This window comes from Camelus dromedarius, chromosome 8, assembly GCF_036321535.1.
Source record: "Camelus dromedarius isolate mCamDro1 chromosome 8, mCamDro1.pat, whole genome shotgun sequence".
Taxonomy (NCBI): Eukaryota; Metazoa; Chordata; class Mammalia; order Artiodactyla; family Camelidae; genus Camelus; species Camelus dromedarius.
The window spans coordinates 68757787-68766814 of NC_087443.1; positions in this window are offsets into that span (position 1 = coordinate 68757787).

Sequence of the window (9028 nt, forward strand, 5' to 3'; positions counted from 1 at the left end):
ATAGTGTTTTGTTCTTTCAGTATTTCCTGGGTCCTTGGCCCCTTCCCTCCTCCAGAAGTCTCACTTCCAGTTCAAATAATTCTTTCATCCCATTCTCCCCGTGACATGGTTTTGAGTATACTGCTCACAGTGCTCTTAAATTATGATAAAAAATATTTTAACATGAACCAAAAAAAATCCAACATCAGAAAATAGTCTACAGATGGCCAATCACCTCCATTGTTCTAAAACTACTACTGTCCTTGTGTCCTGAAACCTCACCAGCTTTCTGAATGTCATATCATACTGAGGACCCACCGTGACCTAGCTAACACCAAGATTAATCATCCAGGCACATCTTCCTTCTTTAGTCTACGTGCAGTTAGATTTTCAGATTTTTGTAGAATGTTGCATTCATTCTCCTTAAAATAATCTTCCTTCTTTCATTCAGCAAGTCATTGTTGAATTCCTTGGCACATGTGAGAAACAAAAAAGAAACAGATGTTAGTCCTTTATCAAAAAGTGCTTATAGTAAGTAAGGTTATACACCCATAAATAATTATTCTAAGATAAACATTAATGTGCTTTTCATGAATTTCAGTTGTAGAACCATGAAAGTTCAGAGATGAGGAAATTGCTCCTATCCGGGGAGAGAGAAGATAAAAGACTTGGTGGAGGAAAGGTGCAGTTTGGATACACTGAAGGGATAGGAAGGAAATTCTCTGGGACGGGAACAGGATGGGCAGAGATACAGAGGCAAGAGATCAACGACATGAAACAACCTTGGCGGGTAAGAGCAGAACTCGTGGGCTTCACTGACACCTGATTCCAGCCCAGTCTCATACGGTGCTTCCTGGCATTTCTCCATCCCATATTTACACATCCCTTCCTCCACAGTGAGGACTCTGACTCCCCCAAATAATGGCACATTTACTCATTTGCTCAATTCCACAACACTCATTGTCACAGCCATGTCACTACACAAAACAAACCCATGGGAAAGAGTTCAAGATTTATTGGAAGTTTTTTTCCTCCTGGACTGAGGATCAAGACTCAAAGTGCTATGTTCAAAATCACTTGGATTCATTCACCCTGTCCCCATGCCTGCTCGGCATGGTGTGTTATGCCTTTGAAATACAGGGGGCTCATTTGTTTCTATTTGCATTCAGTTTCTGGTTTTTTCCCCCTTATCTTTCTTGACTTGACTGTATTTTTCCCAATATGTAGAACATTCAAGGTCTTGACCAGAAACTTTATTTCATGCTTCTTTGGTAGTTGACTATACCTAGAAGACTGGATTGACTCATTACGGAATAAATAGACAGAATAAATTGTGTATGACAATCAGAGATACCCATTATTGGAGAGGTTTTCAGTTGAATCTCCAAAAGTCCTGTAAGCTCCAGCCTTTGCTGTCCAATCAAAGCGAAGTCTGATGTGCCCCAAAGTCTCCACCTAACCAAGGGCATACACCCAGATGGCAGCACTCGGATGCCCCAAAGGAAGGTACTCCATCTGGGACACCATTCAATGGTGCCCTGGGGGAAACCTGTCCTGGGGTTTGTCCTTGATGTCACAGTGGCTGTTGAAACATTTTTAGAAGTAGCATCTGCACAATAAACCTCCTCATGTGACTGCTGTTTCTTCCGCTGTGGGCAAGGCTACAAGAAAGAAGAAGAGGTTAACCTTCCTCAGAGATTAGGACAGATCTGTGCGTGCATTGCATTTCTTTGGGTGCAATTATGGCACCTCTACTTGAGAAACCATGCAACTAGATTGCAGCCAAGTTGGCCTCTCCGTGGGGAACAGATAAGAAAGACATGATTCATTACATAAATCATTCTGAGAAAAAGGGCTCTAGTTAACATAGAGTTGGTTTCACTTTTAAACTATTCTTATCAATCATTATAAATGTAATCATTAATGACTTATTTAAATAATTGGCTGTAACATGCAAACACAGGGCCAAAAGACCAACTACTTGTGTGGGAGTTCCCAAGACTATACTTTTACAAAGGCCTTTTTTTCCCCATGAAGTTGGGTTGCAGAGCCATGCATTGAGCATGGTTTTCCTCCTTTCCTCTCCACGGAGGGGAGGAAAACACTGCAAGTTCATTGGTGGCGTCTAGGAATGTGCTTTGCCCAGTGCCTTATACCAGCACTGCCTGGGGGGTTCCCAAGGAGGGACTCAGCCCAGTAGCCTGGGGGGTCCTGTGACATGAACCCTTTACCCAGGCTTCTCCCCAAAGCCCTCAAACCATCTCATTGGAGAGGAGAATGCAGGTGGGGAACTGGGGAACTGGGGAAATTTCTCTCCTTTGAATGTTGGAAGCACACTTCTGACCTCCTGATACAATTAGAGGGAAGACAGAACTTACCAACATCATTCATTTTTACCTAAGCCTGCTGATATAAGACAAGGTGGCCAATCTAGAGAGAAACTTGAGTCACAGAGCAGTGAGACGCCCGACCCTCACTCTTCCATACTATTTCTCCTTCTCTTGTTCTGTGCCTCCTTCAGTAAAAGCTGTGGGAGGATTCATCTATTGATCACATAGTATATACAGAGCAAGGTACCAGGTGCAAATGTAACAAGACATTTGACAGACGTTATTAGTTAAATACTGACACCTAACAATGCACTCAAAACTTAGAAGCTGAGGGGGAGGATATAGCTCAAGTGGTAGAGCACATGCTTAGCATGCACAAGACCCTGGGTTCAATCCTCAGTACCTCCCCTAAAAATAAACCTCATTACCTCCCCCCCAAAATAAAGTATGCAATACAAAACCTAGAGACTGAAAACAACCACCATTTTACTTATTCTGTGGGTCAGCAGGTGGGTTATTTCCACTAGTTCCTCTTAGTAGTGGTTCTTCTGCTGGTCTTGCCTGGAGTCCCTCACACAGTTGAAGTCACCTCTCTGGCAGCTCAGCTGGGTCACATGTCTGTAACATGCAGACAACATTCTGGTAGGGCGAACCTCAATACAAACTTTTCAAGCTTCTAATACCATGTCTGCAGATATCCCATTGGCCAAAGCAAGTCATATGGCCAAACCCAGAGTCACTGCGGGCGGAGACTCCCAAGGGCATGGAGATGGAATTCACTAAGGACACCCGCTGTGATAATCTACCACACGTGGTCTTGTAAGGACACAGGCTGCATGTGTTAACATCAGAACCACAGCACAAGGCTTATTTGGGCTTCTCAAGGCTCCAGGCTAGGGCTCTTTCTCCAGCCCACATTCTCTCTGTCCTCACCAGTCTAGCTCCTACTTCCCGATTCATGTACCATTCACATCAGGCATTGATGGACTACAAGGCTCAGAGACCTAGTCTCCTAGTCTTCAAGCCTACCACCACTTCAATCCTGGCCAGCAATTCCCCTGTGTTTTATTTTTGTTTTGTTTTAAGTATCTTAAGTATGGAGAAAAATAAAATGTGTACCTGATAAAATACACTAGATGACACATAAGAATAAAAATGAAAAGTAGAAGGTCTTCAACCCTATCTATATAATCTACTCTTCTCAATTTTTCTTCTGAAGACATTCCAGCACTATCTGAGCTCCCAAGTCCACTTTATTTCCCACTTAGGACATCAAAGCCACAGGGATTCTGTGGGTCTGCGAAAGTGGTCGAGTCGAGTGGATTTTTCAGCCTCCGCAGATGTTCTGCAAAATCTCTTGGTCAGTCTCCCTCAATTGACTGTTAACTTCAGAGCTCTTGAGCAGGGGTCACCTCCATTACCCAGAAATTTATTTCCAGGGAGCTGGGGACAAGCCTCGGGTGCTGGTACAGCTCAGAACAACGCTGCTGTGCCCACGTGAGAACAGGCATGACTTAGTGGGAAGCCCTGAGCTGCCGCAGCCTGGAAGGTGCTTTAAGCTGTTCCGTGGGGCGTGTCATGGAGCCCAGCTCTCCAGGGGATACATCTTCATCTCATGTTCCAATTAGGACTTTATCTTCCCCACCAAAAAATGCAGAGATAACCCATTCTATTGGCATAGTATAGGCACACTCTAAAGAGTGACACATTGCACACTCGAGCAGGCAGACACGGGACAGAGCACAAGAGCATACACAGGTGGGAGGCAGCAGGGACAAGCAGGCAGAGGCAGCACACGCCTTGGCAAGAAGACTGGACTTGGGGAAGAATAAAAACCTGGGAACAAGGGCGTCAGTGGAAACTAAACTAGTAATGATGACCCTGGTTCTCAGACCAGCGTGGGACCTGCAGAAGAGGGGCAGCTTCGCCTGGATACAGGCAGGAGAGGAACCCAGACCAGAGAAAAACAAGCACGCGCTAATCCGAGGGTTTTCACCAACACCCTCCCCCGTGCCCAGGAAATTAACACACCGGTCATCTACCTCAGAAGTGCAGGTTACACACGCACATGAAATGCACATGCACAATGTGATTTATTCTTCAATTAATTGCACTAAATTGCAATTCTCACTTCATAACAGTGGTTTCCAGTTATTCCTACCAGACGGTTTTTGTCTACCTAAAGCTCCAGATTAGAGAACTCTTGCAGATATTGTTAGGAGAGCATGCGTGGGCTGTGCAGACACTCTAAATATTGCTGACGGACGCTAATGGCCGGAATGGGCAAGGCCCAGACAAGCCTCACTCTTCGCTGAATCTTGCTTTAATGAGGTTTATTTCCGCCTGTTCTCAGGACACATTGTACTTCCACATAAGGTATGAATTCACGCTCTCTAGGAAGATCCTCAATCCCCTTCGACTCCTTTTTAAACCGTAACAGTTCAGAGCATCTCCCCCCGTCTTTTTGCTCTCATTCCACCTTCTTCTATTCCCCAATCTCTTTATGAAATAATATTTATTGTTATTAAACTTGCCCCATAATCTCTTTTTTATTTTTCTTCTGGGTTCTGGGAGAATTTCCCAACCTTATCTTCTCCTTCCCTGATTTAAATTTCTGCGGTCTCCAGTGCCTCCACTGGGATTTGTAATTTGGCAATCACATTTGTCATCTCCAGGCTGCCTCTCCTGCTCTGATAGCTCCCCTTCGAATTTGCTTTGACTGCTTTCCCAGCAGCCATGTCCGCTTGGATCTTACTGAGAACACAAATAAGATTTTATTTTCCTTGCACTGAGTTTATTTCATAGTTCATTTTGCAGATTTGCTTGATTCCTAGGATGGGTTCCCTTCTTTAGAAGTGAGGCGTCCCCTGTGTTTCTTGCATTCTGTCTGAGCCGAGCCTTCTAGAGGGAGAGGAGGGCCGGGAGTTGAGGTGAAACCATTCAAAATGATGGGGTCACCTGTTTGAGTTTTTTACGCAAGTAAAGAGATTCACTTAAGTTTCACTTTACTAAGTCAGAGGTCCAGCAGCTCTGGCAGAGAGCGTGGTGGGGGTTGGGGAGAAAAGAAAGGAGAAAGGCAGGACCATAGGCCTCTGGGCAGAGGGCTTCACCTACAAGCCGGAAACCCCTGTTCATGTCCACAGCAACACACATGCTTTGCCTGGTGTGCCTGTCCTCTGAGCAAGCAGCTCTGTGTTCCCTGGCTCTGCCCTGAGGCCACCATCCACCCCAAGTGCTGGAGCTGGAAATGGCCGCTCCTCAAAGATGCTAAAGAGCTGGCTGAATCTTGGTGTCTCTCTCCCTCCCTTGCCTGCCTCCACCCCACACTCTTCTCTCCAGTCCTGACCCTCAAATTTGGTGGCTATTGGTGAGGGTCTAAGCCTCTTCCTCTTCCCAGATAAGTAGTCCCTTTCCGTGCATGTTTAAAAAGATGGTGGAACTGTATTTACCAGGATTCCTCTTAGGGAGAGCACTGTATTTGGAAGAAATAACTCGGCCAGCTGCTAGGTAGAGTGGATGAGACTCCAAAGGCATATTCTTATTACTAATGGTGGTTGCTTAATCGATGACCATGAGACAAGGAGAGGAATTTGTTTGCTCCTGAGAAGCAACTGAAAGAAAGAGAGAAGAAAAGGAGAAAGGGCAGTCACGGAGAGGGCAGAAACCCACGCATGCCCTGTGCAATGTCGCCAGCCCTGTGATCTGCGTGTCTTCAGTTAAGGCAGGTTTCTTAATGTGAACACCATTGACATTTGGGGCCCCCGGATAGTTCTTTGTTGTGGGGGGCTGTCCTATGCACTGTAGCACCCCTGGCATCTACCCACTAGACGCCACTAGCACACCTCCTCTGGTTGTGACAACCAGAAATGTCTCCAGACACTGCCAAACGGGGACAAAATTGCCCCCGATGGAAAACAACTGAGTTGAAACAACTTAACTCATGAAGCACCCGGGCTGAGTGAATTCTTTGCGGAGAGTGTTGAAGGCTTTGAGTTTCTGGCTAGACTGATACGGGGCCAAGCAGGGGCAGCATGAGGGACAGAGGGGGCCATAGGCAGAAGGGATCGTGAGAATATAAGCCCCAGGAATTCGCAGATATGGTGGGTAGGGCTTTGAAGTTTTATGAGCTGTGGTCTCTGGGGGCAGGGAGTTTGCCTGATGTCTGCATCACAGAGTCAGCCCCAGATGAGAGCCCCCCTCCTTTGAGTCTGTTTGAGTCTAAGCTGTAGATGACAGAAATTCCTCCATGTCCCTGGCACGTGGCAGTCAGTCTCCCTGGGTTGCTAACTCTGAGCCAGGCTGTTCCTGTTTCTTTAGTGGGAATCTGGGAGGTCATCCGGCCCAGAAGCTGTCCTGTTAATCAAGTTCTCCACACCAGCAGTGAGTCTCCTGCTTTGGTGGGAGCACCGGTGGGCGTTTGTGCTGACACAAACGATCAGTGTCTCTCGCAGGAAGACATGCATCGGCGACAGTCACATCCTAAGACGTCAGGAGAGGTTTTCAGGCTCAAGTGGAGCAGTATTGTTGGTGGCTTCCTTCAAGAGAGGTGTGTCCTGAAAACAGGTGTGGCCAATTGCTTGCCTTCGCTATTGTTGTTAATTTGTTGTCTAGGCTGATCAATGCATCACTCCTCGAGACTCAGGGTTTCTGGCCATTTCCCATGAGCCCCTGCTCCCTTGTCCCATGTGAGCCCTGTGTGGTGCCTGCCTGCTTGCCTTCAGCAAGCACCAAGATCCTTAGGCGTTTCCAAAAGTACTTCCTTCTCTCTTCTTCTGCCAGATTCCTAAACATGTAATGGTGGTTTACTTGTTAATTCAAATCAAATCAGCAAATACGTGTTGAAGGGTTAGAACAGAATGATCTCATGGAAACATGGAAACCCTGGTGTCACCATTTATTGAGCGATCATTATGTGCCCTCCGATACTTTAGGGAACTGATCTAATGGCAAAGCCCCCCTTTAAAGACTGAGAAACTGAGTTTCACAAAGGTTAAGTAACTTGCCTGTTGTCACAGTGTTAGCAGCTTGACAATCTGACTGCAAACTCTCTTTACAATATTGTGAAATGGCATAAAAGAGGAGAATGTCAGGTATAATTTTATCGGTTTGGGCCACAGTTAGTATAAATTTATGGAAAGAGAGTTTGCCTTTAAAAAATGGGGTTATTTCCACCATGCTTGATGAGTTTTTAAAATTTTTTTCCATAGGGATTAACTCATGGTTCCTTTGCATGGCAAAGATAATATTGCATGTGATAATATCAAAAAACAATTTCATAAATACCATAGCTAATTAGTTAGTAATGTCCACATACTTAAGTTATAAATCAAAGTGTTAACCTGTTAAGTAAAATATATTCTAGCTTTCTACCTTGACAAATAGGACTTAATATAACAAAATAAAATATATATGTGAAATTACATTATTAACATGACTGAAAAGTAGAAGAATTTGAAAATAAAATAATTAATTTTTAAAAGGGGATTGTTAATTCCAAAATTCAAGCTTTCAGACAGATTCCTAAAGGTGGAATTGGGGGTCAAAGGCAATAAATATGTTCTCAAGTCTTATGGGACAAATTGCCTGAGTCCTTTTAAAACCTTTGCCATTTTAACAGGTGAAAACATGCTACCTCTTCATTTAATTGTGCATTCTTTATCTCTAAGATTGAACAGTTCTTCCTGTTTATTGGATAGCTGTACTTCCGTTCATGTTCTTCATCTGTTTTTCTGGTACACGATTTTCTTAATATTTTGTAAGGTTTGCTTGTAAAATAAAGACATTAACCCTTTATCATAGTCTTAAAATATTTTTACCAGTCTGTCATTTGCCTTTTTGATCATTTGTTGTTGCTTTAGACACTTAAGAATTTCTTTCATGTTGTTGGAAAATCTCGTTCTTTTTCATAATAATTTATTGTATTGATGCAGCACTTAGGAAGTGTTCCATTTTAATGTTTTCTTCTGATCTTAAAAGGCTCGATGTTTTACTTTCATGCTAATCCACCTGTAATGTATTTTAATATATCAAGTGAAGCTGTAATTTTAATCTTTTACAAATAACCAAGTTTTCCACCACTTTTTGAATAATCACAATCTTTCCCCACTGCTTCCTTGATGATCTACTAAGTACTTAAATATTCCGGGGTCTCTTAGGTTGACTGTTCTGTTTTGTCTATCCACTTACCAACTCTTATGCCCAGAGCATAGTGTTTTAAAGCAGCTTTCAGATCTCCTTCAATATTTAAGGCTCCTTCCTTTTCTCATTACACTTTCCCAAAACTTTCTTAAGAACTCTTTTGGCATGTTTACGTTCCAGATGAAGTTTAATCGTTAGGTCACTTTTTAAAAGATAAGCAAAATCTCTTTATTTGCATGGTGGTTGCTTGGGTTAGTTACCTGCAGCTCTCCCAGCCTGCCTCTGGGTCTTTTAACTTGCCCTGTCTTTGCCTGGAACCCCACCCTCCCCACCCCACCTCATCAGCTGGGTAACTCCGGCCACTGGTTAAATTGCCCGGTTGTTCATCTATCTGTCCCACATCACCCTCCCCCTGCCTTGACCCCCTCTGAACTGTGAGCCTCTCCAGAGCAGAGGCAGAACCTTGTTCTAATCCTCTGCCCCGCGGTCCGACTTCGAGCATAAAGGTATTGAATAAAAGATCAAAGTAAAGCCAGGAGGAGGTCAGTGTGAGAGGTGAGCTTCAGCCCGGATCTTGAGGA